Source organism: Tyto alba, unplaced genomic scaffold (assembly GCF_018691265.1).
Source record: "Tyto alba isolate M040663 unplaced genomic scaffold, T.alba_DEE_v4.0 Super-Scaffold_2, whole genome shotgun sequence".
Lineage (NCBI taxonomy): Eukaryota > Metazoa > Chordata > Aves > Strigiformes > Tytonidae > Tyto > Tyto alba.
The window spans coordinates 50046952-50057918 of NW_024881282.1; the positions used below are offsets into that span (position 1 = coordinate 50046952).

Consider the following 10967-nt stretch of genomic DNA (forward strand, 5'->3'; position numbering starts at 1 on the left):
CTTCTTAAATATGTTATCACAGAGGTGCAGCCACCGTTGCTAATTGATTCAGCCCTGGCCAGAGCCGGGTCTGACTCAGAGCTGGGGGAGCTTCGAGAAGCTTCTCACAGGGGCCACCGCTGTAGCCCCCTCCCGCCTTACCAAAAACGCCCACCACCCACACCAACCCAGCACGCCTTCCAAAGGCATCTGTGCACAGAGGGACTGCTTCTCAGATGATCAAATTAAATGAAAAGAAAAGCTGCCCATATCTAAACGTGGCATTTAGTACCTAAGCCAATGCAGCCACACTCCTAATGTTAGCCCATAATAAATACAAACAGGCAAATAGGCAAATATGTCTGTAAGAGCCACACTTTGATTTCTAGACAAATGGCTTTAATGATGACAACTTCATAAAACTTTGAAAACTATAATGCACGTCTCTCTTGAAAAACTGAGCCAAACTCCTTGTACTCTTCACTGACATGTCTCCCCCCACCCCATGGAGGATGAAATGATGTATTAGATCTGCACTTGTCATGTCTCAAACACGGTGAACTCTGCAGTTACTCAGCCCAAGCTCAAGCCAGAAGTCACATCAGGCAGAGAAGGAGACTGAAAATGTGAAACAGGATGAAATTACAACATAAGCAAAAATTGTGACAAGAGTTCTGCCTCTGAAATGTTCTTTGTCCCTACATCTGAGTTAAAGGATGGTGAATTTCAAAAGGAAAAGCATGACTACTGTGAAATCAAATCAGAGTAAACCCCAAAGAAAGGAAATATGAGACCAGCGCTGATACATTATAAATATATCTATTTTATTTCTCTCATGGAAAGCTGTATTCCCTGAATGCATAAAGTATTTTTTAACTCTCTTGCAGACAACTGATTTGGATTATACAGAGATATCATGAGCATACATATTGTTTCTCTTCTTTATTTTTCATGTCTGCATCCTTATTTTCATCTGTGATATAGGAACTAATGTTCTGAGAAGCCAGATTTGCCACTAAGGGTCTCTATATTTACTAGCCATATCCTAAGAAACTAGTATATATTCCCCCAGTCTCATATTTAAGAGTGATTGAATATCTGTTGTTATTCATTGGTCCATTTTGTTTTTTTCTTGTTTGCCTATTTTTATGACATTGTTTTGTTAGAGGAAAAAAAGGATACCACACTCTTCCAGCACTAAATCATCTGTTACCATTTACATATACATAGTGTAGCTGCAAATATGTCTTCCTTTCCCTTCTGGGTTTCAGATTTTATCTTCGTATAACATCTGTACATTCTGAATTCAAGATACATCATGACCTTTATTTTCTTAGTCTTCTGTGACCTCTGGGACAGAACCAATACCCTTTTTTTTCATGAAAGCAAATTCAGATGTTAATTGAGCTGGATACAGCAATTGGCCGACTCATATAAGTGAAGTGAAAACACATAGCTCTCAGTCAGGCTCATTTTATGAGCTGACAAAAGAAAAATAATATGAAAAAAAATTACCCATCATCTACTACTAAAACCAGAACTGCACTCAAGCAGATGAGTACAATTAACAGATTGGATCCCAGGTTTAGGAAATGTCCAGATCCAGATCAACCAGAGATGACAGTCTATATGGAAGCTCTCACCACTGCTCCACAAAAAAAAATGACAGATGCTCATCAGAATCATTACAGAATTTTCTGGCTAATCCCTAACAATTCCAAAACAGATGCTAAAGTCCCTACTTTAACCCACTCTGAATTCAACAACTGAGGACATAATAAAACTGGACCAGGTGGGTATTTTAAAGTATAAATCACAAAATGGTATGTCAAGGTGCTGTTTTCCCAGTGATAAGAGAGTAGGAAAGTATAATAGTGGATAAATTGGCTGTGTGGGAAGAAGACACAACACATTGTAGCCAGCTACACATAGATGTTAAAAATGAAGGGCATCAAATTTAAAGGAGAGGCAGCAGAAAATACATCTTAGAGGATTTAAATGGCACAGTCCAGAGACCATTTCATTAGTGGTTTTGAATTATCCACAATTCCTTTTGCCAAAGTTTATGACTAAAAAAAAAATCAAAATCATTTACGAAACCATTATTAAAACATTTCAGCTCCTGAAAACTGCTTTCCCAGGGTATCTCTTTTTTTTTTTATTTTATTAGACCATAAATATGTCAATACAATTTCATTAAAGGCATAATGAAAGACATTACCAGCAACAGAGGGAAATAGGTTCATTTGATAATTTGCAAAACAAGAACTGTCAGTGTTCCTCTAGCTTTTCCTGATGACACTTCAGGCTTTGGACTACTTTCCCAGGGGAAAAAAAACAGATAAAATTAATAAATGGCTTCCCCCCAGCGATGTGAGGAGTCTATTAAACAGCTCTGTGACTGTATGCTTTCTAGGAACAGACGTTTGGCACAGTGGAAGGCACCAACCTCTTCTGAACTAAACCTGGTAGGATTCAAGCCAAAAAAGGGGCTGTTTCTGCCTCCTCCCTCTGTGCTGCCCTTCAAGGGGGAAGCACAGTGGCACATTTCCAAAGGCACAAAAAGCTCCTGGGCAGGGTTCCTGCATCAGCAGAGGAAAGGGGGGTCGGTGAGGGACAGGGACCCAAAAGGCAGGTCTAGGCTGGCAGAGCAGCTCCTGGGGAGGAGAGATACCCCACCCCACGGAGGCAGAGCCCCAGGGAGCTGGGCCACCGGCACTGGGTGCTGGCAAGGCTCCCTTGGGGCTTGCCCGGTTTCTCTCACTCTCTCCCCGAGGACCTGCTGCCAGCCATCAGCAGAGACAGGATATTTGGCACTCTCCGTTTCTTACAACACCATGGCTTGGTAAGACAGACTGTATTTTTGCCACCTCTGAATACAGAAACCATAGGGTGCAGCAAAAGCAGCACAGAAGTGCTAGACAACGTACTTGAAATCATCTCTATTGAATCTATTGCATTTCAGGGGTCTTGTTTTGATCAAAATGCTCTTTAATTCTTGACAAACTATCTCCTTTTCTAAATACACTCCTTCACCCCTCTTCTGCTACAGTCCCGAGGGTAAGCCAGTCTAGGATATTAAACCACACGGACTGAAGCTACAGTACAGATATACTTTTTGCTACCAATGGAAGGAAATGAGAGGAAAGAGAAACATAGTAATTCACAGTTCCCTTAGGAGAAATAGCTTCAGCCCCAGCCTCCCCCATATATACTATTACTTCAAGTGTTATCTTCATTAAAGAATATTCCCAGTGTAAACAAGGAAGTCTATATTTCCTCAATATTGAAAAAACACATTTTGGCTTTGGTTTAGTTGAATTCTTCTGCCCGCTTCTAACCTAAGGAAAATCAAGCAAGAAAACAGCAAACAAACAAACAAATCATCCTTCTGCCACCTTCTACCCATTTTAATCTTTCAATCGCCAAATTTTTGAAACCTGACACATCATTAAACACAGCAAAAATCCATGCAGAACAAAAAATATCATATCACTAGAGATATATAGCTCAAGCACAGGCTCATGGAAGAAAACGTTTTTACAGCATTTCCTGAAAAAATCCACATAATTGGATAGCTTCTACAGTGGGGCTGCCTCTTTCCCTGCTGGGACTCAACAAACCTCTTCCAGCAAGGAATTACTTAGTGCCTGGCTGAGGGACGAGCAATACTCCCTCTCTGTGTCATTATGACTGAGATTGGACATGGCACTCATGTTGACACATCTTGGGTTTGAACTCCTGCAGACCACCGGCAGGCAGATTTTGTGCTTGAATTCATTCATGGAAAGCACAGTTTGGGATGGTTTAGGGTTTTCTTTATGAAAGTTTTCTATTACTACTTACTATGAAATACACAGGAATTGCCTCAGTGCTGGTCAGATTGTTAAAGAATTGACTGTCTTTCTCTATGACACTAAAAGTAGACCTATTTTTGAGAGCTTTTCTGGTTACATGCAGGCTAGACATTAAATGAATTGGAGACCCTATCTGAAGTGCCAGAAAAGAGGGAACATGAGCACTTAGATTGTGGGAAATCTTGAGAGGGGCTTCAGAATTGTTTGAACGTGCTGTCAAAACAAAGATTAGTCAAAAAATACCATCCTCTGCAGCCGGAAAGCTGCCAGTCAAAGCATCTCAAGCTTTTGCTTAATCCCAGGCAGCCCTCCGAGATCAGTCGTCCTGACTGCTGGCACACGTGCCCCAGGTTGGAGATGCTGGAAGCTGCGTGGTCCCTCAGCCAGAGCCAGACGGCTGGTGGATCCCCCCCAGAGACCCTTTTGGTGGCAGGCGCCAGCAGCTGCTCGGGGAAATTGGCATCACTGCCCATTCCTGCTGGAGGTGGCAGTAAAAGTGACAAGAACATCAGTCTCACTGAGCTGAAATGCCCTGTCCTGGGAGCTTGTCGCTTGGCACAAATTTCAAATTCAGAAAAATGCTTCTACCCCAAATAACATTGGGGTCAAACTCAGAGAGGGAAGGAAGGAGAGGTTATTTCATATTATGGAAGCTTCCCTTTTAGGCTAGCTCTTCCCGAGAGTGACAAATAACTCCACAGCATCTGTGGTTTGACAACATGCCCTTTGCCTGGCCCCAAAACTGCCACACCATTTTTCAGTTCCACCTTGCTTCCCTCTTCCAAGGACTTAAGAGTTCTCCAATGTGTCACAAAACCAGTCTTGGCTCTTCTGAATTAGTCTGGACACAATGTATTTCAATTAAACAAGGCTTCCAATACTGTATTTCAAACAGTTCTGACTGAACACAGTAATGAGTAAAAATGGTTGGGGGGAGTGACAGAGATCCACTTGGGGAATTTCTCCTGGAAAAGAAATAAATAGAAGGCTGTTAGATATTTTTGCACTGCATAATCAGTTTGTACTGTTAGTATCCCCAGACAGTGGCATGTGTATAGAGGGTGCTGCGACTGGGATCATTACTTCTCACCAGCAACAGCTGCAGCAGCATCTTTCTGACACCAGCTTCCTACAAGAGACTCAGAGGAAAGAACAGTGGTAGATTATAAAATTGCTGTGAGCATAAAGTTCTCTCCCCAGAGTCTGACCTCCACAAGCAAAAGCTCCCTCCCCAGGCCCAGAAGGCACAGTTAATAAACTTCAAGTCTGTCCTGCCACTGAGAGTTCTCTCCTGGGAACAGGGAGCTGGATCCTACCCCAACTCTAAGGACCATCCACAGATTTTACATGAAACAATCTCTGGGTAAAACACGGGAATAGCCAGCAGGCAGAATCATGAGGTGTCGCTAGCAGTGAATCCCCAGCAGTCCTCTCTCTTCCCCACGCATCTCCCTCCTGCTCTGAGGAGTAACAGGGATCTCCCTGCTGCTCCCTCCTTATTTCAGTACCAGTTTTGTTCCTCCTCCTTCTTTGGGCTCTCTCATGTGCCCTCCCTGGGAAGGTCTCTCCTGCTATCATACCCCCTTGTGCTGGGGTCCTCTGGGAGGAGAAGAAGGCTCTATCGACGAACATGTGCATCCTGAGTCCGTAGGAAAAGTAACCATATGCTGTAGCACAGCCTGAGATTTCAGAGCAGAAGCTCTTTCTGTATCAGAGTTGAAGCAAAGCTTCTGGATGCTTTTTGACGTTCAAGATCCCCCACTAACTGGAAAGTGCAGAATGGGTAGGAGCTGGGTCCAAGTATTTTACCAACATGCAGTAAAACAAAACCCCTGAAAAAATATTCCAGATCTATGATGTCATTTACCTACATTTGAAAAGTGCTCCCACTTCACAGCATTTGAACCATATCTGTCTTCATAACAGATACTTCCCATCTTCCATGTCAATACATTTAATTCTTTAGTATTCTGGTGTCAGTAAGGACATTGTTTAAAACTGTTACAAAACACATCGGTAAAACAGATACCCATTACATAAACTTATATTAATGCAGTGGAACGCAAAGCTGTGCCATTACATTAATACTTTTGAAAATACATATCTATATGTATATGTATAGATGTGTGTGAGTAGCTATATTGATACAGTAAGCGTATGTGTGAAATCCAACCTACTGCTGTCAGTAACAAAACTCCCTGTGGATCCAAAATTATATAGAACTTCATCTTATATATAGTAAACAGATTTACAGGTATTCTAGCTGAGATTTTGAAGACCACTGGGAGGATGTGGCATTCATTTCCATATGCAACTTCAAAAGTCTTTGCTTTGCTTTGAAAATTTGTATCTGTGTAGTCAACTGCATTAATCGGTTGTCATATACAACTGCAGGTTGCTGTCAAAGTATTGTTTATCAGCTGCAAATAACTGCATGTGCACATTTGCATGAACTTTATTTATGAACATGTTTTCCCAAGAAGTACACCTGTGGGTGCAAATGTACAAATCCCATCCTCACAATTCAGTCCTTATCTTGTACCTGCTATTTAGTCCCTCAAAAAAACCCACAAACAAACAAACAAAAATTAAAAAGCTTTTCCCCAGACTTCCCCTGAAGCAATATCCAAAATATACTGTTGGGTTTATCCCTCATGAAATCTTGAAATAAAACAAGCAAACCCTTCAGATGAACTCCCCAGGCCTGAGTGGATTTAGTTCAATTTGCCACGGTCCTTTGCAGAGCTGCTCTTCCAGGGAAAGCAGCAGGTCTTGATCTTGGGTTCTAACAGATGGCCCCAACAATATGACAGTAATAGCATCTGACATGTGTTGTTTCAATGATCTCTCTAACTCTCGGAGAAGTATGCAAGCGTTACATACCATGTGCTGCTTCAGATTGTTATTTTTGGCATGCTTCTGCTGGCATATGTTATGATAAACCATTCACAACATCTTACATTTCCATCATAAAATAAAGGGGAAATAAGAGAGTAGGTCCATAAACCCATCATTTAACCTTGTTCCCTAGGTAACATTTCCTCTGCATATGGGTCAGCTCCACAGAAACCAAAACCTAAACTGCATTTTGAGGGATTAGCTGTATTGCAGGAAGTGGGGTCCTGGGGACGGTAGAGAGACTAGTTAATGGAAATATTTATGACCTGGCTCTCAGAGTGTTTCACAGTGACACATAATCAGTTTTCTACAATATGCATTAAATAGTGGCAGTCTACAATCTGAATGGCACCCGGTGATTAGGCAGCTGTGAGGAGGGGAATCAGAAGGGACTGAGTGCCCCATGGAGGTGGAGCTTTTCTTCTAATTGCAGGGGTAATGAACACATCCCCTTTCAAGCCCAGAGGATTTTCTTAAGGAACTTGTGATTTTACTCATTGCCAGGTTTAGCAAAATAGGATTTCAGGCACTGAAATGCTTTCAACTGCAAGCAGCAAAATCTAGCTAAAGTAGAAACATCAATGATTTTCACTGAGTGCAAGGCATTGAAATGTCTTAGCATCATAAACTACTCTTGATTGCTTTTTTCACAAACGAGCTGCTGCCAAACAGAGGACAGACAGCAACAGGGAAACCCATCTCAGCCGCTTTCCTCCTCAATTTGCAGTTACACCCCCTACCATTTTTCTCCTTAAAAGCTTATCTAGCTCCTCATAAAATTATTTATTGCCATTGCTATGTGGGTTGTTTATTCAGTGTCATGGTTTGAGCCTGGTTGGCAGCCAACCACCATGCAGACACTCTCTTCCCCTTCTCTTCCAGCAATAAGAAGGGACAGAGAGCCAGGCTTGGGGTTCGAGATAGGACTGGGATGGGGAAAAATCACCCTTTATGGTCATGAGCAAAAGGCAGACTCGTTGGGGGAAGAAAAAAAAAAGAACATACATTTATTACCGACACTAACAACACTTAACAGAGTAGGAGAGTGAGAATCATTGCCACACCTTGAGAACACCTTCCCCCCACCCCTCCCTTCTTCCCGGGCTCAGCTCTGCTCCCGATATCTCTACCTCCTCCCCCAGTGGCGCAGGGGCAGGGAATGGGGGGTGCAGTCAGTGCTGCTGCTTCATCTTTGGTGAGGGGAGCTTCTGGAACTTCTTCCCCCTGCTCCATCGTGGTCCCCCTCTTACAGGAGACAGTCCTCCACAAACTTTTCTCTGACATGAGTTCCTCCCATGGTCCGCAGCATTCCCCACACTGCTCCGTCATGGGTCACTAACTTCCTCCAACTGGATTCCCTCCCACGGCTGCAGCCCTTCCTGAGCTGCTCTGGCGTGGGACTCCCCCGCATGCTGCAATCCTCCCAGCGCTGAATTACAGCAGCGGGGCTGCCTTTTCCCACAAGACCCCGGCCTTCTTCGGGCACAGCACCTTGATCATGCAGGCGAAAAACACAGGCCATAAATCAATGTCTGCTCCACCGTAGATCTTCATGGGTGGCAGGGGGGCCGCCCTGCCATCTCACCACAGGATACAGGGGGGTCTCTGCTCCGGCACACCTCCCCCCTCCTTTCTTCCTCAGTTCCTCCACTGACCTTGGTGTTCATGCAGCTGCCCGTCACAAGTCCGACTGCCCGTCACAAGTCCGACTGCCTGTCACCACATCCCTTCTTAAATACGTTATTGCAGAGGCGCAGCCGATTGGCTCAATATCCCAAACAGAAGTGGAGCTGATGTGGAGCTGGGGGAGCTTCGAGAAGCTTCTCACAGGGGGCCACCCTTATAGCCCCCTCCCCTGCTACCAAAAAGCCCCACCACTCACTCAAACACAGGACATTCAGTCAGTGAAAGACAGGCTCTGGCAGTCTTCCTTCCCCTATCCCTCCAGGCCCTTACCTCTCCTTCACTTCAGCCGATGCTGCCTTTTCCTCTGGCTTGGCTCAGCCTCACTCAGCTCCCGTAGCCCCATCTCCCCTTCACAGGCCTGTGCCTTTTTAACCACCTCTTCTCCAAAGAAGCAGGGACTCCTTTCAGTGCACCTGAAAGGGCTCTTAGGCAGCAAGGTGTGAAAAAGCTACAGCACAGAGAGGAGAAAAAAAATCATGGGGTTTGGTTGTTAGGTTTAAAAGAAGCAAGCCAAACATTTTGCAGTGTAGCTTTGAATTTTCCTCTACATGAAGAGGAATGTTGTGTGCATTTGTAACAAAGGTACCAAAGCTCGAGCACACAAAGCTACAGTATTCCCACCATAAGCATTAGAGATGTTTCAGTAGGTATAGCCCGCAGAGGTGGCCACTACATCTCAGGAGTTATAGCCCGCAAAGGTGGCCACTCCTCTCTCATGGTGGCTATTGACCATGATAGCCTGATAATGGCGAGGCCCACACAAGTGACATGGAGAAGAGTCTCTGACTGCAATGGATTGGAAACCCACCCGGAAAAGGCAAGTGGAAAAGCAAGAAAGAGAAGGAACGGGTCACTCTTTGCAAAAGCACCTGTGCAGGGAAGGAGTCACTCTGATGGAGATAAGGCCAAATGCAGACTGGTACTCTTTGGATACAGGGCAGGCAGAGGAAGACTTGACCCTGCATGGACCCACTGGGGTATCAGTGCCAATGCCAACATCTCCAGTTAACGGCGCTCGGGATGTTTACACATTTTCACTCGCACTGGTCTTCATGCTGGTTCAGATTACTACAGCAGAAAGAGTGGGAGAAGGCACAAGGACAAGAGTCAACCAGCTTGCTTTGCAGGAGGGACAATCTCAGCTGGCTTTGGGGAAAGCTTTCCACCTTTGGCAGCAGTGCACATACAGAGGGGCTGCCCTCAGGGAAGGTTGCGACAGGTGAGGCCAGCCAGAGCCCCAGCTCTCGTTTGCTCTGCAGTCCTGAGAAGGGCTCAATCCATCACCCACATGCAGAGGATGGCTGATGATTTCTTCATTTCTGTATCATTGCTCTTCTTTCTTGTGTTTTTCCTTTCCTGCATGTCCCAGCATGCCCCTTCCAAACCTTCAGATAAAACACTCAGCAATAAAGCAAGTGGCACTGACATTGAGTGAAACCAAGGAGTGTGAAGCTGGCACTTCACTGAGATGAATGGGGTGGAAAGGTTCATGCTTTTCTGTTAAGGCTGTCTGCAGACTCACACAGACAACGTTACATTAATTAGACTGTGGGAAGATTTTATTGTCAAGCAAAACAGTTAGAAATTCACTTGTTTTAACAGAAACTTAGATGTGGTACTCTATGACGCGGTCACACCAGTCTTGTTAACTCATCAAACAGCTGAGTCTTGGACGCAAGGAAGTTACTTTACATGCAATTGCAGCAAAAACTGTAAATTCTGCCTAACGAAAAGGGACTTTTCCAGACAGCTCAAATCCATGCTCTTGTCTTTACAGTTCAGTACTCATTTAAGAGCAGTTCTAGTCTGAGGATTATCTTTACAGAAAATAGTACAGTCAGACTCCATATTTACAATTTTTTCCAGAGACTTCCAGATCCACTCACCTTGTTAAAAGTAAAAAGAACATAATTTCTCTTTTTCCTAGACTACTTGTCCTCCAAATTTAGCCCAGAACCCAAAATTCAAAAAAGGCTATTGTAGCCTTGGTTTTCCACTACCTCAGGGAGCATCACTAATAAGGTTCTAAACCATAGTCAGGAGTTTTAACCATCTCAGTCATTGCTGTGGTGCCCTCAGGGTATGCAGAAAGACTACAGCCAGCCTAGGTCCTTTCTGTATGGTTGCAAGGCCCAGGCATGGTCCTGCTGCTGCTGCAGCTGCCCGTGGCCGCTCGCCTGTTAACTCACCTGGTGCCTGGCACAGGTAGCGCCATGGAGCTCTTTTTCCCTCACTTTCAAAATAAAAGGTTACCCCTTCTGCCTTCATTTGTGGTTGGTCACAAGGTGGGCTCACCCAGCTGCCAAACGGCCAATATCTCCATGAAGCAACATACAGAATTAACTTTTTTTTTTTTTTTTTTTTCATCAGCCTACGGTAGTTTTTATGCTAATTCTAATTCCTACTGTACCTTTGGAAGGAATACTCACTGTAGGTGAGTGGTAGGTAAGCAAAGGAAAAGAAGTAAAACCCAAGTAACTATATCCTAACACTAGGTTTCATCTTGCTCCCTCTAGTTCTTGATGCACGGAGCTCTTGGCAGAGATG

General features: G+C 44.2%; 1 long non-coding RNA gene across 1 annotated transcript; it reads right to left on the reverse strand.

Moving 5' to 3' along the window:
- Positions 1–835: 835 nt before the first annotated feature.
- Positions 836–9357, reverse strand: LOC116963363. The gene is made up of 3 exons (XR_004408115.2): positions 9290–9357; positions 8691–8868; positions 836–4801 (listed from the first exon to the last, which is right to left on the reverse strand). It is a non-coding gene; the product is annotated as an uncharacterized LOC116963363 (long non-coding RNA).
- Positions 9358–10967: the final 1610 nt, after the last annotated feature.